Consider the following 19,923-nt stretch of genomic DNA (forward strand, 5'->3'; position numbering starts at 1 on the left):
TCAAGCAAAAGAAGCCAATCTAGAAAAGACTACATATTGTATGATTCCAGCTATATAAATATAACGTTCTGGAAAAGGCAAAACTATGGAGACGATGAAAAGATCAGTTGTCAGAGGGGAGGCAAGGATAAATAGGTGGAACACAGAGGATTTTTAGGGCAGTGAAAGTCTTGTGTATGATACTACAATGGTGATTATATGTCATTATACATCTATCCAAACCCCTAGAATGTACAACACCAAGTGTGAACCCTAATGTAAACCATGGTCTTTGGGTGACAATGATGTGACAATGTAGGTTCATTGATTATAACAAAAGTACCACTCTAGTGAGGGGTGTTGATAGTTGGGGAGGCTGTGTATGTGTAGACCAGGGAGGATATATGATATTTCTATGCTCTGTGCTCAATTTTCTTGTGAACCTGAAACTGTTCTAAAAAATAAAATATATTAAAAAAAAAGTTAAACATAGATTACATAAAATGTTGACATCAGGAAACACTGGATTATGAATGTACTGGAATTCTTTGTACTATCTCTGTAACCCTTCTTTAAATCTAAAACTATTTCAAAACAAAAAGTTAAATACACACACACACACACACACACACACACACACACACACACACACACATATTGACTATATATGATCCAGCCATTCTACCCCTAGTTATTTGCACATGAAAAATAAATGCATATATTCATTCAAAGGCTAGCAGACAAATACCTCTGGCAGCTTCATTTATAAGAGCCAACAACTAGAAATAACCCAAATGTCTGTTACAGGTGAAGAGAGAAACAAATTCTGGTGGATCCAGTCAACACAATACTAGTCAGCCTTAAGAAAGAATGAACTATCGATAAACACAAAAACATGGATAAATCTCAAAATAATAATTGTGAGTACAAGAAGCCAAAGTACAGGAGTACACACTGTATGATCTCATTTATGTCAAATTCTAGTAAATACAATCTAATCTATAGTTACAGAAAGCCTGTGCCTAGGTACAAAGGTCTGGTAGAAAAGTTGGGAGGGAAGGATTACAGAAGAACAGGAGAAAACTTTTGCTTATCATGAATATGCTCATTATATTGATTTGTAGTAGTTTCAAAGATAGATGATAAATAGATATATGATATAAAGATAAATAGACTCATATTCACACACTCATATACACATACGAGTATACATATTTGTTACATTATATATTCATGTATTTCTATATATTTGGTAAGATATATAACACATTTTTGAAAATTTGATGTTTTGATGTATATATTTGGTAAATATATCAAAACTTATCAAATTGTATATTTTACATGCATGCAGTTTACTATATGTAAATTAAACCTTAATTAAGCAGTTAAAAATAAATTGAAAACATATTCGCTTAATTGCCACTCATAAATTTTACATATTTCAAATTTGGAAAACACAGTTTTTCATAGTGTATCTTGAGAGAAGAAATGGACAGTGTATTCTTCACATGAATCATCCATTATACTTAGAAAATAGAGTCGTTTGTGAGTAGAGAAAGATTTATTTCTTTACTTCAGTTTCTCCAAATGAATCTGGTGCTAGGCTTATAGGTTTTAGCCATTTTCACAATTTAACAAATTGCTTTCAAACCCTGCCATTCTTATACAAGATCATTGTGAGGATCATCTGGGTATAAAATGGATAGATGTTTTGACTCTCATCAGCCACCAGCCATGCATAGATTTAATTAGCATTTTAGAAAAGCGCTAAAAAGTTCCGATGAGCATTTCAAGTGTAATTTTGTCTTAACAAAGTGCTATTTGCCTATGCTTAATCTTGACAGAAGTGAATTTCTACTATAACCTCCACTTCCTTAGGTCTTCGCAAAACCAGCAGATAGCTCAAATCAGAACATTAGGTCAAATGGTTTTGCAGAGGTATTTTTGTGATTATGCAGAACGTTAATAACAATGTTAGGAGGGGACGTGCGTGTGCATGTCTATGTTTACAGCAATCTTTTATTCTCATTTCTTTCCAATAAATTTAGAGTGAAAGTGGTACACAGAAAAAGTCGCTCCGAATTTTGTTTTGACAGGTAAAGATTATTAATGATCACATAAGTTAACATTTGTAAAGTAATTGGAAAACTGCCTGGCATACGGAACATTCTTCATAAGTATCTGTTAATACATACATACATACATGCATACATACTTTTAATAAGCATACTGAATTAATCATGTTTCCCGTATTTCATTAAAAAATTATAATTTGGGTGCTGTAAATATTTCAGTTTTTCATGCTCTGTTCCTTATGTATATAACTAGCTTCCTGGTTTTTAAGACCTGAACTAAAAGGGGTAAAAGAGAATAAACAATTTTATCTTCCTCACCATTGGTTTCTTCACTTCACCTCTATACCTTCCATTCCTTTCCCACTCGCTGGGCTGTCCTTGGCTCTGCATCCTAACAGAGGGAGGGTAGCAAGGAAGATGCAAGAAGGTTGATTTTGGTAGATACAGTTAATCTGGTGTTGGGACCTTTTGATTTTAAAGGATGCCCACATGCTGATCCTTTTTCTCAGGGGTTGCATTTTTGGGATATTTAGACCCCTCCCCTGCCTCTGCCAACCACCATTCACACCCATATATCTGGCGGGAGTTCTCTCACATTTTCTGGTGAGAGAATTTACTGGTGTGGACTCTCTCATTACAGTCTTTTCAGGTGTAGAAGATGTGATCTCTGGATGGATGAAAGATGGTTCCAAACCCAATTCTTGACTAGGAGAGACTTAGTTTTCCACTTCCTTTTGGGATAAATGATTGTGCACAATAAAATGCTTCAGCGATTTTCTGATGAACTTTATTTGAGTTAATGCTTATTCTAGGAAACTAGCTATGCATCTACCCCTATGAACGCCAAAAGGTGTAAGTTGATTATCATTCAAGTCTAGTGACTTAACCAGATATTTTCTTTTGTTTTAAACAATTATTGTGTTACACTTCCCTTTTTCTCATTAAATGATGCCACCAAGACTGAATCTTTGACGTAGCCTAGTAGAAGTTCTTTCCCATTGATTGAACATTGTAAAACCACTTTGAAATGGGTTTACAAGCAAAATTATCTGAAAAGTTTTCTTTAATATAACTCCCCCACTCCATGTCTGTTCCTGGCCCTACATCCCATGCAGATTCTTCCCGTTGGGGTCTCCAGGCAGACCACTTGAGTGGAGTCCCTTCATGAGGATTCATCTTTGGTCAACTTTTGTGGAGTCCACTCTGGACAAGGAAACATTTACCTTTCCTCATGATTATCAGTGGACAGGCAGTTCAGTCACAACCAGCTTCCCACCTTTGGACTTTTCCAGGCAAAGGTATACACTTGTTTTTCTCTCCATACCCAGATAACACATGGGAAGCTTTCTAAGTACATATATTGAAGGTGCATTATTTGGCTAAGATGGATTCTACTGTCTTTCCCCAAAAATAAGACCTAGCCGGACCATCAGCTCTAACGCATCTTTCGGAGCAAAAATTAATATAAGACCCAGTATTATATTATATTATAATATATTATATTATATTAGACCCAGTCTTATATTAAAATAAGACCAGGTATTATATTATATTATATTATATTATATTATATTATATTATATTATATTATATTATATTATATTATATTATATTATATTACATTACATTACATTACATTACATTACATTATATTATATTATATTATATAAGACCTTGATGGAGAATGGAAGACCAGGCAGTCATTCAATAACTCCTCAAGAAATCCTCAATATGTGTCTCTCTCATAAATAGTTTTGTCCTAACCCTGCCACCATGTTTGGCTTAAGTCTGGGCAAAGGGTCTGAGATCCAGAAAGCCAAGCGTCGCCCTGAATGCAAGTCCTGCAAAGATATCTACTTTAAAATGAGGCATATTGATATATAACTGTACTTAACTTGCCGACTTTAGCCCATACCAAGATATCAAAACAGTCTGTTTTTAACATTCAATTAAACGTGCAAATAGTATAATGTCATCAGTGTTATCAAGGATGTCATCAAGGATACTTCTTGCAGACATCTCAGATGCAAGTTCAATGGATTCTTTGATAATCAGCTTCAATGGATTCTCATAAATAACTTTGAAATGGAAGTCACTGATAAAGATTGCTCATCAAAGAACGAAACATCTTGCTATCTATCAACAAAAAGGAAAAAGAATGAAAATGTGTTCTTTATATATGACATACTAAGATGAAACCATTCTTTGTTGTGGAAAGATTAAAGTTTTGGGCCATATTTTATAAACAAAGTGAGTCTGAAAGACAAATGTTTAGAACTGAAAACTCATCCTTTTCTTGTCATAAGTATTTGAAAATCATTGGATCTGTACTGAATCCCCCTTAGCTCATTACTTCTGAGCTTTTATTTTATTTTATTTTATTTTATTTTATTTTATTTTATTTTATTTTATTTTATTTTAATGATAGCCCCTTACGGCTTTTTTTGTGGGAAAGAACGTATAGGTAACAGAAACATGCCTCTCTTACTTTTGAGAGTTCTTTTGTTGTCCTAATAAACCACCTCAGGGTGTCTGGGAAATTAAACATTTTCACATTCAAACTATACAGCTCCTATTTGACTCTCATACTAAAATCCTTTGTCAGATCACCTCTGATAGTTCATTTGTAATATATAAAGTCCCTGCATTAGTAATCCACTCTTATTTTGAGTGACACATGCAGAGCATACATTTAGTTTTCTGCCACATCTCAATAATCAGCATTATAATGTCATTTGCATGAGTGCAGATTTTTCTTGCCTGTTTTCTGAAAGATTTTACATTTTTTATTCATTTTAAAAGCGTTCACAGTGTTTTCACATCTAGGTAATGTATCTAGTAACAGTGTGCAAATTTTTAAGCATTTTATAATCTTTACAAAAAATGAGGAAGGGCTTTAGCTCAGCGTTAATCACTTCATACTTTCCCCCATGTACTTATTAAATTTGATCACTGCAATCCTTGTTTATTCTAACTTAGTCCTTACCATGGTATTTTAGAAATACTGTCACTATATTGCTTTGGGTAGCAAATAATTGAAAGCATGATATTATATACATTTACACACTCAAAATAAAGTTTCTAAGATGTGCAAGTTCTACGTGCTATTGGCATTCGCTCTATTTTATATAACTTTCTTATCAAACTTTTTCTTCATTGGGGGAAGTTGAAAATTTCTGTTTTTCCAGTTATGTTACATAAGTTCAAGGTTAATCTCTTGAAGACCTCCAAAACTGCTGACAGACATATCTAACAAAGGCAACTATATTTAGAAAACAAAATGAAAAAAAGGTTCTTTACTCAGACTTTGGTTAGGCATATCTGGCTTCACATTAGGACAAATTCTTTCCCATACTCCATCCTAATTTACTTGCATGACCTTGAGAAATTTTGAACTACTTAAAAATTTCTGGGGTGGCCGGTTAGCTCAGTTGGTTAGAGCGCGGTGCTCTTAACAACAAGGTTGCTAGTTGGATCCCTACATGGGCCACTGTGAGCTGTGCCCTCCACAACTAGACTGAAACAACTACTTGACTTGGAGCTCATGGGTCCTGGAAAAACACACTTAAATAAATAAAAGTTAAAAAATATTTCTGAGCCATATTTCTTATCTTTACAATGGGATTAATATTTATTTACATTGAAATGCTGTGTAGAGGACTGTATAAAAGAAAGTAGCTAATTTTATTATGGTTTCTAGAACAGTATTTCTCTAATGTTAATGTGCATTCAAGCCACCTGGGGACTTCAGTAAAATGTTGATTTTTATTCAGTGGGTCTAAGATAGGACCCAAAATTCTTCATTTCTAAGAAGCTCCCTCAGACTTCCCTTTTTAGTAGCAAGTTCCTAGAAGGAGCCCATTGAGTAGCATCCATTCTAATTCTTTAATAATTGTTTTCTAGATAGGCCAAAATATTCTCCTTCTATACAGAAAATGACAAACTTCTCCATTTTATATATATATATATATATATATATATATATATATATATATATATATATCTTATTACATAGTAATAACCCATTACTCTCAGTAGTTTATTTAGATCTCACAAATGAGTTGACATGTATCAAAATTAGTAGAAATACTAATTTCAGGAAGGATTTTTGCCACCTGTGACTCAAATTCTAAACAAAAGAAAAACTGTTTTTAAAAGGAGCTTAAATAAGGTTTATGAAAGTATGAGACACAAACACAGAGACGTCAATCTGTTCTAATGTCATCAATCGCTGGAAGGTTTTATGTTAGGAAATTCTGCAAAAAGGCAAAGACAGATTGACATGGTTCTTATTGTTCAGATTTTTGGTTGATTTTAAGATCCTATCTGCACATAACAGTGACATAAATAATGGGGAATTTGACAGAACATCAAATCCCCCTTAGAGGTAAAGCGATGAGACACAGGAGGGGAAGGCTGAGAGACAGACGGAGCAACTTTCAGTAATCAGAATCAAAATTGCTGCCTGATGGAATTCAAGCAGCAAGAATCTCCTTTTGTAAAATGCTTGATGGCTTCTTACAGCATTGGAGCATTTGGGCTTTATGCTGTATGATATTCACCCAGTGACAGGCTGACCCTCTTCTCCCCCAAGAAGTTATCAGTTCTCTGTAGAAAAGTAATTCTGTGGCTGTCTTGCCAAAGATGAACTCATGAATCAGTGATGTGGGCAGAGGTGGCATCCCAGATAGCATTCTGACAAATCCATCAATTCTTTACGAAAGACTGTTTCTCTACCGCTGTCAGGTGTTATTATGCCGAAATCATGCAATTCTATTTGGAAACTTGAGGTGGTGTGGAAAAGTGCCCTAAGGAGCTAAGAGAAGAGAAAACTATGAAAGTAAAAGTGCCATGGCGACAGGATATTTTATTATTGCACAAAAGGTGAAGAAGAAAGATGTAGAGCATGTCACTATTCAGTAACAGTTTCAAACACTACTATTTAATTTAGACCTGGGCTGTATTATGCTGTCAATGACATATGAAATTTTAGGACCAATAAGCAATATGCTCTAAGTGAAAATTTTAAGAATCACCAAACAAAGGGCCTCAAACTGGGGGTAAAAAAGAAAAACATCTAATAGTGTTTAAGAGTTCTAATATTGTGAAGAACAGAACAGCGTGTACATACAAATTATATCATGGGCTAACTTGTTCTATATTATTAATATTTAAGAACTCATTCCCTAAGTCTATTATAGTTGACACACAATAAGGGCAAGGATTTAGTTATATATAACCTTGCACATATGGCATTTAGTCTAGTCACAAGCAAGTAATAGTCAATACTCAGAACATATTCCAAATATATTAGGAAGAAAATCAAAGATTTTAAGCACAAAGTTGGTTATATCAATTTATCTTTGGTAAGATAAATCATAAGAAGAAATAGAAAGAAGTATTATTTGTGTAGACTTTTGTTTTCTTTCATGTTTACTTTTCCTATAGAGAAAAGGTTTTTGTTTTTTTTATTTTTCAATTGAGGTATAATTGACATAACATTATATTAGTCAGGTGTACAGTATAATGATTCGATATTTGTATATATTGCAAAATAATCACCACAATAAGTCCAGTTAACATGCATCATCACACATAGTTATAAAGTTTTAAAGTTTTTAGTTTGCGGTGGTGTAGAGCTAGTTGTCCTCTCTCAACTTCCTTTTAAAATGCCTAATGAAACACTGCATAGAGTCTTAACAACAAAAGTTCTGAAAACAAAAGATATCGACAAAGATTTAACCCTAACTACTACACATACAGGCTGTAAACCCAGTTAAGATCAATCCTTTGCAAGAATAAAATGAATGAATGAATGATGTTTTATTTACTGTTTTTCTTTATTAATTGTGTCAGTCAACGAATATAACCATATAAGTTGCTGATAAAATTACGATTATCTGGAGTGATGTAGACTCTATTCTCATAGACCTCAAAGAGAGAAACAAAATCAGAAAATAAAAGTTAAAAGAGAATATTCGAGGTAGTGAAAGAGATACTGGGAGCTACCAGAGAGCTATAAGAATGCAAAAGTGTGAAAAGCTAATATAAACAATGTTTTGAACAAATAACAGTATTGTGTTTTACAGTGAAATTAACTAGAAGCATTTACATTGATATGAAGGAAAAGAAGAGAATGCATAATATAATCACCACTATTTCACAAATCTAGGGGTAGTTCTGGAGAATTCAATAAGATAAAAAAGTGTAAGATTTAAACATTATAAAGTAACATAATTATTTGTAGAATACTTATTATCAAGCTGATAATTTAAAGAAAATGGATTTAAAGAAAAAAATTGTAAATCTATTCACTGTATTCAGCAACATGAATAGTGACAAAATAAATATACAAGTGTTAGTGTTTTATGAACTATAAAATATCAAGTAAAAATGAAAAGTTTATAGCAGTGAAATAATGAAATTCCTAAGAAAAAGCTTCACAGATACACACACATACACAGACAAATATACATACAGTGATATTATATGAAGAAAAATATAATCATTTTTAATGTCACACCCTTTCCGTGAGCAACATTAAAAAAAAAGAAGACAAATATAAAATGGATAATTATTTGGCAAAAATTCAGAGGCAGGAATGAAAAAGCAAAGAGGGTATAAGAAACTAGAGCTCTTTCTGATAGTTCTACTCTAAGAATATTTCAATCAGTAAGTGCATACTTAGAAGCATTCCCCAGTTTCTGCCCCTCAACAAATTATTTACTTTTCAGTACTGATTGATGGTGGTAGTATCTGACTCTTTTAAATCTGCTGCAACATCAAGGAGTGCTTTGCCAATTAAATACCAATATTCAAAATAGTCATAATAATTTCTAGGGTACCTATTGCAGGAGATGGGAGAATTACAAAGACCTGTTGTAGTTTTCTTTGGATCCTGAGACAAGCATCTAAATACAATATTATGCCAAAGAATATCAACAGCATTTTGGGTTTGTTTTTTCCCTCTCCTTTCCTCCAACCCTCACCAGATATTTTGCTTAGAGACAATCAGTGCTATCTGGAACTGGAGGATTCCTTTCCAAATACCAGAGACTAACAAGAAGCCACCAGGTTAACTTGCATACTAAAGTTGAAATGGGATGATAGGGTTAGACTAAGTGATGAAGATGGTGAGGGCATGCCCTGGTTTCTCAGAGTTAGTATGGTCAGTTGGACGCTTTTCTCAGACCATACCAAACATGAGAAATTGGCTCTTTGGTTTTATGTTGCCTCAACTAGAAGGAAGTGCCAGCAATGCCTACAGCCTGTGAACGGCCAGAGATCAGAGTTAGACAGGTGAATGATTTCATGCTTATGGTAAAGAGATAAGACATTCTGCCTAGAACCATTTTAAGCAGTGATGGATAGACCGGGTCCAGGAGACAGAAAGGAACCCGATATGTTCCAGAGTTTATACAGAACATTTAAATTTTCATTTCATTCAAGACAACTGTAGAGCCTAAAAGCATATGCCCTCTTTTTCCATTTTATAATACAAATTCAGCATTTCCTGGCAATTCCTCACAAATTCTTACACTACTGATTAGGGTTTTAGGTAATGAAATCCACTCTTTTAAAAGGCTTAAGTGTGAAGGATTTAATTGAAGGGTGACAAATAGATACTATAAAAATGGCGGGTCCCATGATCAAGCAACTTAAGTGCACCATTTACACATGATTCAGAGAGAGTCTGTTTGGCATTGGGGGCAATAAATGCAGTGCTGCAAGTAACCCTGTTGACAGGGGTCTGCTCTCAGTGCAACTCTGGCTGTTGTTCCTACATTGATTTTTTCACTACCCAAGAGATCCCCAATACATTCTTTTCCTATGTAAGTTACCCAGGGTTAGTTTCTGTTGCTGGCAGTCAAGAACCCAGATTGACACACTCAAAAACGTATTTATGTTCAAATCCTATATTCATTGTAGTTAAAATAAAAAATAAAGCAAAAACACAAGTAGTCAATAATATTATTAGGTATTATTCTGGAAATGTGGGCCCATGTAAGAAGACCTGATATAAAAGAAGGGATAATTTTTAAGGAAAAATGCATACCAACTATCATCATTTGCAGATGATACAATTATAAAATTAGAAAAACCAGAGAATCATCTGAAATTTTCTATAATGAAAAACCCAGAAATATGATCAGATCAGTATCAATGAAATATATTTTCAAAATCAAATAATAACCCAATCAGAAGATAAAATAGAAACCAATATTTCATATGAATAATAAAAAACACATTCTAATACATAAGAAAATATATGTGAATATGAGTATATAATGGTTATTTACTAAACACAAAACCAAATTAAAAATAATACTATCAATAAATTATTAAATTTATAGGTATATTATCAATTTAATACCAGCTTTTCTAGAGAACATGCATTTTAATTGTGATATGTAACCCACCTACAGGAAAATTAAACTTAGATATTCATGTAAAATTTATTCTGTGTCCTGAATGTCAGCTAGTGCTCTATGAATATAATTTCATTGTAGTCTTACAGTAATACAGTGAGCAGATATTAATACCCTGATTTTATAAATGAGAAAACTGTGGTACACAAACAGGTAATAAAATGTATAGTAAAGTTACAAAAGCGTAAATGTCATATTAGCACAAAGCAGACAGATCACAGTAATAGCCAAGGTTGTTCCCTAACAAATTTTACACAAAATTGTGTGTGTGTGTGTGTGTGTGTGCGTGTGTGTATGTGTGTGTGTAAAGTCTAAATGGAGATAGTTTGGTTTATTCAACCTATAGGGCTATAAAATTAACTTACTAATTAACCTAGGTGAAAACTCTCACTACAGTGTTTTACTTTCTTTTAGTAAACTTTAAATTTTAGAATAGTTGTAAAATTTTAGAAAAACTGTGAAAATAGTACAGAGATATACCCCACACCCAATTTTTTCTTATAATTAACATCTTATACCAGTGTGGTACATTTATCACAATTAATGAAACAATATTATGACATTATTGTACACTAAAGTCTATAGTTATGTTTCCTTATTTTAACCTAATGTCCATTTTATCTTCCAGGATCCCACCCAGGGTGCCATATTACATTTAGTCATCCTGTCACCTTAGGCTCCCCTGGGCTGTGATAATGCCTCAGGCTTTCCTTGTTTTTGTTGACCTTGACAGTTTTGACAATTACTGGTCAAATATTTTGCAGTATGTCTTTCAGTTTGGATTTATCTGATGTTACTCTCATGAATGAATGCTCCTCTCATGGGTTTTTGAGAGGAAGGCTACAGCAGTAGAGTGCCATTTTCATCACATCATATCAAGGATACATATAAGAACATGATTTATAACTCTTGTTTTAACATCAAGCACCTGGGGACAGTCACGTCTGTTAGAATTCTCCACTATAGAGTTATTCTTCTTCCTCCCTTTTTAGACTGTTTTGAAGGAAATAAATGTGAGCAGCCCACACTGGAAGAGGAAGAAATTATGCTTCACCCCATGAGGGTAAAGTATCTACCTATATTATTTGGAATTCTTTGGCATAGGAGATTTTTCTGTTATCCCTTCTTTTATTCAGTCATTTATTTCTATCAGTGTGTACTCATGGATATTTAATTTACACTTCGGGTTATAAACCAATACTATCTTATTTATCTTGTTGCTCAATGTGTCCCAGTTCTGGGCAGTGAGAGTTCTCTTCAGTGGACTTCTGCGTCCATTTTGCATCTTCCTCTCACTGTGAAACTTTCTGAGCATTTACCCACTTTCTGACACTACAACATGTGGCAGATCATCTTGTTTATTTCTTGCCTCAGTCCTAGAACCAGCAATTTATCTAAGGAGTTCTGGACTCTTTTATTGGAGAACAGTATAAGAAAATCAGAGCTAAGTGCTAAGTTACTTTTTTACACTTTTTTAGTTTGAGCTATTTATGGACTCATAAGAAAATGTAAAACTAACACGGAGTTCCTACATACCTTTCATAAAGCCTCCCCCAATAGTAACATATTACAAACTATAGAATGCTACTATAACTATAAAACTATATTGTCAATATTTCTTATTTGATTATGAAGGAAAATACATTCTATGTGGGTTTTTCAAGATTTTATTTATGTTCACTTGATTGAGCATAAGCTGAAATATGAATAAATACAGAATCACCTCTTGGAAAACAGGGTCGATAAAGCTTGGTCTCTCATAAAATAGATGAGTACCAGTCACTGGGATGCTCTGAGCAACTAAGGACACTGTTTGATGTCCCATTACTATGGAGGTTGATAGGAGTTAAGCTCTCTACGTTTTTCTCTAGATCTGTTTCATTTCTCTCTCTCTCTCTCTCTCTCTCTCTCTCTCTCTCTCTCACACACACACACACACACACACACACACACACACACCACACTATCCCCTTGATGATTGATTGAATTTGTCAGTCTCATTAAATTTCCTTGCTATTCAGGCCATATTCCTTGCTATTGATTATATTGATTATCCTGATATTCTCTGATAAATTTTCCTTATAGAGAATATCAAGGAAGAGTTGGACATTTTAAGAATCTTCCTTTCCAGCAAGTCTCTATAATTCTTTTATTAATTTTCCTACCATTTGCCTATAAGCTTTTGAAATCCTCATATAACAGTTTTTTTCTAGTGAGGAAAAGAAACAGACAAATCAAATTAACAAATTAATAATAATTTTATATATATATATATATATATATATATATATATATATATATATATATATATATATATATATATATATAACAGTGCCTCGTCTGTACATCTGAGACAATGCCAACTCTGCGAGGTGGCCATTACTTTATTCAGTTCTCATTTTCTATTTTGAGCAAAACTCTTCTTACTCAAGTAAATAACAGAGTTATGATGACATCCCTCAGGTAAATAAATACCTGTTCCTCCATGCCTCCACATCCTAGGCTTGTTCTCAAGATGATGAGACTACATTAACCACACAGTAATCACCCAGATGACAAAAATTATATATGAACCCTGACAGAGAACTAAGTACAATGGTAAAGGAACCATCACGTGCACCAGCTTTAAGACTTTTACATAAACAGGTGGTACTTTATGTCTAAAGCAATCAAATCCTTCAATCAAATTATTTAGTGGAAAAATAATTAATATTAAAATACCATAATTTATACTAGTGTTTTCAGTTTCCAAATATATTCGAGACTATGGAATAAAAAATCTCCTTGTATAAATTTAGATGCATCTTTTCTCAAGACAGTACGACATTTGACAGATTTGAAAGCAACTCTCTGTCACTGCCTGGAGTAATTGAGTTAAAGATAGCTAATGATGGAGTGAGAAAAGATAATGGAACTCCCATATTTCCATTTTAATTTGATTTTAACATAGTTATTCCTTCTCTTCCTTATCCAAAACATTTAGAATTTGAAAAGCAAAATCAGATGAGAAATCCAAGCCCTCAAGTTTCCATCACTGGCTATGATGTCATCATGGATTACAGCCATATTTCATAAGTAAACATTAAGTTAAATGGTAGAGAATGAAATCATGATGGTTTCTTAATGATTTATACTATCCCTCTGTTAGACTGAAAGCTTCTAAAACAAGTATTTCATCCAAAACTCTTTTTTTTTTTTTTTTTTTTTTTTTTTTTTTGCTAACAAGAAGCAAAAACTGGTATCTACCATGGAAGAAAAATGTTAATAATTGCAGATTCTTTTATTAGTTATTTAATCAGTTCTGCAACATACTTAATTAGAGATAAGGAATGATAAAGACTGAAAATAAGTAATATTCTCCTAAAGAGAACAATTTAACTGTAATCTGGAATGATCACATGAAAAAATAAAATGGAGTACGGGAGGGTATATTTGTGACTGAAAAAAAACAAAACAAAACACAGCTACTTGGTTTATTTTTTTAAATGTCATTGTAATAGATTTCTACCAATTAGTTTTGCACTTTTATCGCCTCCAGTTTATCCCCAAAGGTAGGAAAACAGCATCCAGTGCTCTATATCATTCATTTGGTCACTTAGAATACAGTTAGTAAAACAGCTACAAAGGGGGAAATTTTTTATGAATCAATTAAAACGACACCAGTAACAAGATCCCTGACTTTTATAGGACAATAGACTAATTCTCTTTTCTTTTGTTCTTGCATTTGTGTTTGTGAAATTCTGTCATTTTCACTAGAATGGAACTCTAAGACTTGCGTTTGGCATTGTGACTGGGCAGTCTTTTCTTCTCCTTCTTAAGGTTTTCTCCTTGTCAAATTACTGTGAGCCTCTAATTTTCTGATTCAATCCATGTGACATACAAGCAATTCATCTATCCATTAATTATAATTTCTCCAAAAGAATAAACAAACACCAACTTTTTTTTTTTTTTTTTTTTTTTTTTTTACACATGGAATCTAGCATATGGAAGAGCAGGTGGAATACAGGGAATACATTTGTTCCCTTGGTGGTAGAAAGTGTACATTTCAAAAACTGTTTGGAAGAAGGTATGGAAATTGCACATCTCCAAACATGAGTATTACTTACGGAATTTCAATCAGAGAAACGTTTTATTTTACAAATAAAAGCACAATAATAGGAAACTCTAAGTTCTCCTCCTAAGTACTACCTTCTAGTTCTCTACATTTTTTCTCCTCCTATAAGAACAGAAGTTGCTCTCAATGCACAACTTCTGTTTATCAATTGAAAACACCAAAAGCATTCCATTTCATCTTCAAAACACTGAATCTGCGGTTTAGGTAGTTTGCCACCAATTGACAGTACAATCTAAAACCACATGGTTCAAATGAGAAAGCACCAATTTGGCCAAATACCTAAAGGGAATTCTAGGCAGAACTTAAAATATGTATAATTATGACTATCGGTTATTAATCAAAATACAGAGAATATTATACACTCATTATATAGTAGCTCCCTGACATTGAGAAGAATTTGGTAGTGCTCCAGTTTCCCAAATACCACACAGACTCATTTTCTCAAGTGGCTGAATGTATTCCTGTCTCTCAGGGACGAAGCCACACCATCTGTGTTCACAGAGCCTGATGTGCAAAGTCCTGTCTGGACATATTTGGCCGGCACGATCTCTCCATGTAGGTGCAGCTCCATGGAAAGCAGATTAGAGAGAAATGATTTCTTCATCAGAATATGAACATATAGTGAGAATTAGCTGATCACAGTGATATCCCAATCACGAAAGGGACAGACATAAGCCAATCTTTTGAGTGACACAGAGAAGGTGTGATAACCTCTAACTACCCAGAGGTTATAAAAAATATATATAAGCCAAACTAATCTAGAACTTTCACAATTATCTGAGTGTGACCTATATCCTATTGTGCTAAAGCAGAAGACATAATGAGTTAACTTAGGCAAAGTACCCAGAACTATGTCTGGAATATAGTCTACTCTTAATAAGTGGTATCTCTAATCCCATAACACTCCTTAAGCCAGAGCAACTTTTATAGACAGTGAATAGTACAGCTCTATTCAAGTTTCAATTCATGAAAAAGTGAGTTCTTGCCCTCTAAAATTTGCAAGTATTCAACATTTGATAGAACATAAAAAGAATGTCTGCAGGTACATTCTGCAGAATGCCCCATGATTTCTTGGGCAATATTAATGACTTTGGAAGGAAAGAGAGATTAGGCATAACTCAGTCAAAATAACATACAGTGAAACTGATTATTTTAAAATACTGACTCCAGTAGTGGAAGAAAGACACTGATATCACAATATTCATTTTGGCAGTACAATGTGTTTACTAAGGAGATGAACACATTATAAACCCATTTCCCTAATGTATACAAATTCCATTCCAAGCTAAATGTGTTCTTATGTATTCTGCTTTATTCACAAATATAAAGAGGACTTCTCGTTTGGGCATTGTATATCTCTTGTTTGTTTTGCTTGTTTGTTTGCTTTTAAAAAAATGATTTTGCTCTACATTGCCAATAGAAAAGCACAAATGCCTTCAAAAAGGCTCGACTTTTAAAAAACTCTTTGAGGAAAAAAAGTCTTTAAAATGAAATGAGTATGTATGTGTGTGTGTGTATATATATATATATATATATATATATATATATATATATATATATAAATTTAGCATTCAGTAAATGCAAGACAAATTAAGGATCCTAGCTATGCTCCCAGAAGAGAACCGAGTCCCGAGGCACTTAGGAGCCAGGCAGATGGCCCACTTAAGCCAGAGCAGGCCAACTCAGGTTTTATTTGGAGCACTCTGTTACCTCTAGAAGACAGAGAGAAGAAAGGAAGTAGGAGGCCCCGGATTTAGTAACTGTTCAGAATGCAAGGCTATGAGAAGTATGTCCCTGGCAATGAGATGCTTTTCATTTGGACCATGAATTTTATTTTATCCATTGTGATCAGCAGTCGGGGATTCCTGACTATGCTGGCTTTTCTTTTAACGTTTCAATGGAACACAAATGAAGCTTTGTTCCCTGCTGCTGTGTTTTTATTTAGTTCACATTTACTTTCTAGGGCACATGTCTTATTAGCAGCCGTAATATAGGGCTCTGCTAGAATGACCCCAAAGAAAAGGGACAGAGCAAGTTACCACATGTTTTAAGCTACTCCTTAGACAGTTGGGTTGAATTTCCTTGGGAAAAAAGTTTTCAAACATCAATAGCTTCTCTGAGCTGCCTGGGTGGGTGGCTCTTTCTGCTCTCTAAAAGTAACTTGATATGAGGAAAAGGAAAGAATCCAACAACATATTCGGCAATTGCTTTCAATATGCCCTATAGACAATTAGAGACCATAAGAAATAGTTTGATTTTATTCAAACTGAAAGGGAACGAGAGGGAAGGTATTGTTACGCATATATTGCTAAATAGTTGAAGTTAAATCTCTGTTCAGGTACAATTTCAGAGAAAACAAAATGCTGTTTGTTTGTGTGTTTTTTTTCCCGCATGTAATTAAAATTATCTCTCTGTACTGTGACTTAAGGCACTAAAGGCCACTAGTAAAATTTAAATGTCATTTGAGAAGGATATTTCAAATTGATTAGCTGATCACTTGGGGAGAGGGGACGATATTTGTTAACCTTTATTTGTCAGGTACTTTGTTAGATACCTTCAGTGTTTAATTCTAAAGCTTCATATACAGAGAGTATGTAGCACCATTTCCATGTTAAGCATGATGAAACTGAAGCTCAGTGAGCTTAAATAATGTGATTAAATTTGCACTACTAGTAGACTAACCTGAATATTAGTCATTTTATATCCAAATACATCTCCTTTTCACTACATTGCTTCCCCAGCAGGGAACTTGGAGAAATTATTCGGGCCACTATATTTTAAAGGTAGTTTAGCTGCAGGTGTCAGGAAATGCTGAAAAGCAGTGTTATTGAGGGAAACTTTTAATAGTCTTAAATTAATAGGGAAACTTTTAGTAGTCTTCATGGAGCGGCTAGAAGAATATTCAACAGAGACACCTGTGTCTGCTTTGGGCATGGGGTTGGAGTGTGGTTTCACAGACTTCCCCACCCCCACCCCCCAAATGTCAGTGTTCCTGAATGATTTAGGGGTATACAAAATCATCAAGGTTTCATGCTGCCAACTGAGAGCCCTTAACCCATTAGCCCAAGCTCCTGAAGTCTAGCTGGAGGATATAGCCTCAGAGGACTCGTCCCAAATGAACATAAAATGTTCCTGATTCCTGGTTATAAGACAGAATCCAATCTATCTACACAAATTCCTTACAAACCAGATGACTGAGGGCAAATGTCTTTATTTTCTGGCTTGTGATTCCTCCTCTACAAACTAAGTTGATTATGTTTTAAAAAGTCCTTAAAAATACGTGTTAGGGGTTTACTGAGACAGAGCTATTTCCATAAATAACACCAGGGATTCTGTGGGCCACATTTTACAAATTACTGGATACCTAATGTCTCTTTGAGTTCTAGAAAATACACTAAATAAGTACATAATTCCTGACTGAACTCTAGAGACTCTTTAGTATTCTCCAAAACAAAAATGAGCTTAGTCTAGCCTGACATGTTCTTTGGTAATAAATGTAGCTTGTAATTGATCATGTATTCTCTAATTTAAGATTAAAAATTGGTCTGAATACAAAAGACACATGAGATGCTTTCCAGAGAGTGTTTGCTCCATTTTCTCAGCTCCAGTATGTTGGTGCTTGGCAGTGATGGGGGACGGAGCTTGATTTAGCGAGATTTTTATATGAAGTCTCCTTATTTTTAAAGAGTGATAATTCGTTCATTATTTTTCAGATTCTATCTGGAACGAACAAAACACGTCTAGAACCCAGATGTAATCCTAGGAGGTCCAGTTTGTGACTATTATCGAGCAAGTTTGTTTAAAGCAATGGAAGTATGGTACAAAATGTGAGATTAGTATTATTACTTTCATAGGTCGTCATATTTAATTTCCACTTCAGCACTAGGTAGCAGGCAAAAGAGATCTTCATCTTATTGCAAATAAGTCTGAAAGCCATACAATTTTCAGACGGGGATTGGGATGGGCGTCACTGTTTGTGATTTAACTATAACTTTTAATGGAGTCCCGAGAGATCTCCATTTTTTTCACCTGTTGATAGATCAAAGAGATCCCCTCTGTCAGTCAACTGCACACTATAGCAGCTGTGGCAGAGGGAAGGATTCTGTGAAAACTCTCTTTCCTCCTTTGTTGCCGCCCCCATTAACTAGTTCTGTTAATCCACTCTGTGCTGTGCCAAGAAAATGCCACCTGCCACCTACGCAGTTCCCATCTAAGTAAGCAGTTTTACAACCCTGTTGCAGGAGTTTGTGGAAGTAAAACTGTTGTTGGAAGGAGAGAATCCACAGCTTACCTTTTTAATTGATGATTTGGTGTATCCTTGCTTTCTTAAAACCATTTTTTACTAAGCAGATAGGAACTTTAGGATCATCTCTTCATGAGAGTAAAAAGGAGGTCTTAAAATTAAATTGGTCTCAGGTACTTATATTTACTCTAAATGACCATGTGTACAACTGGGACAAAATACCAAGGAGGCTTATAAAACAACCAACTTGTTCAAATTTCAGGTTCTTAATTATTTTCTTAGATGTTCAAAAAGAATATTTTTTTTTTTGTAAAGAGAATTAACTTCTTACATCATTTGCAAGGAATAATTCTACTCTTCTGTAAGAGATTCATAAGTGGGTTAAAGCTTTCCTGGAGTATGAAAAGCAGATGGTGGCAAAGGGAGAATCCATCAGTTAATAGCAATGGTATCTTATGTAAATTATATAATCTCACTAAGCCTCATCTATAAAATGAGTGGTTTTACAGATTAGATGATACAATTCATTATAGGGTGATTCCTTCATAGGGCAACTTTGCGAATTAGATAATGTAATGCAAGCACAGTTGGGGGTACATAGTAAACATGTAGTTCTTTATATTTCACCACTTCGCTCAAAAATCACTGATTCAGTTTGAGACCCAAAATTAAACAACGTATTTTGTATGCATTGCTCATCTAGGAAACAATGGCTATGGTGATGGGTACCTTTCATATGTAATAGGGTTCCTTTAAGAATCTAATAAGATCACTGATGTGAAAGCTTTTTAAAAGTTGTAAAACAATCTTTAAATGTAGGGTGTGATTATTACTTGTCATGATCAAATAAATGAGAGTTGGCTTAGCAGAAGACAGTGCTGGAGGTGTTAAGCAGAAGCCACATTATGAAGGGCTTGATAAACTTTTATATGTATAAATCAACAATCTAACATTGTTGATTTCATGATTGTGATGGTGAGTTACAGTTATACAGCAAATTTCTATTGGAGGAAACTGGGTAAAAGGTATATAAGATCTCCCTGTATGAATTCTTGCAACTGCAAGTGAATCTAACAATTATCT

The sequence above is a fragment of the Rhinolophus ferrumequinum genome, chromosome 11 (assembly GCF_004115265.2).
Source record: "Rhinolophus ferrumequinum isolate MPI-CBG mRhiFer1 chromosome 11, mRhiFer1_v1.p, whole genome shotgun sequence".
Classification (NCBI taxonomy): domain Eukaryota; kingdom Metazoa; phylum Chordata; class Mammalia; order Chiroptera; family Rhinolophidae; genus Rhinolophus; species Rhinolophus ferrumequinum.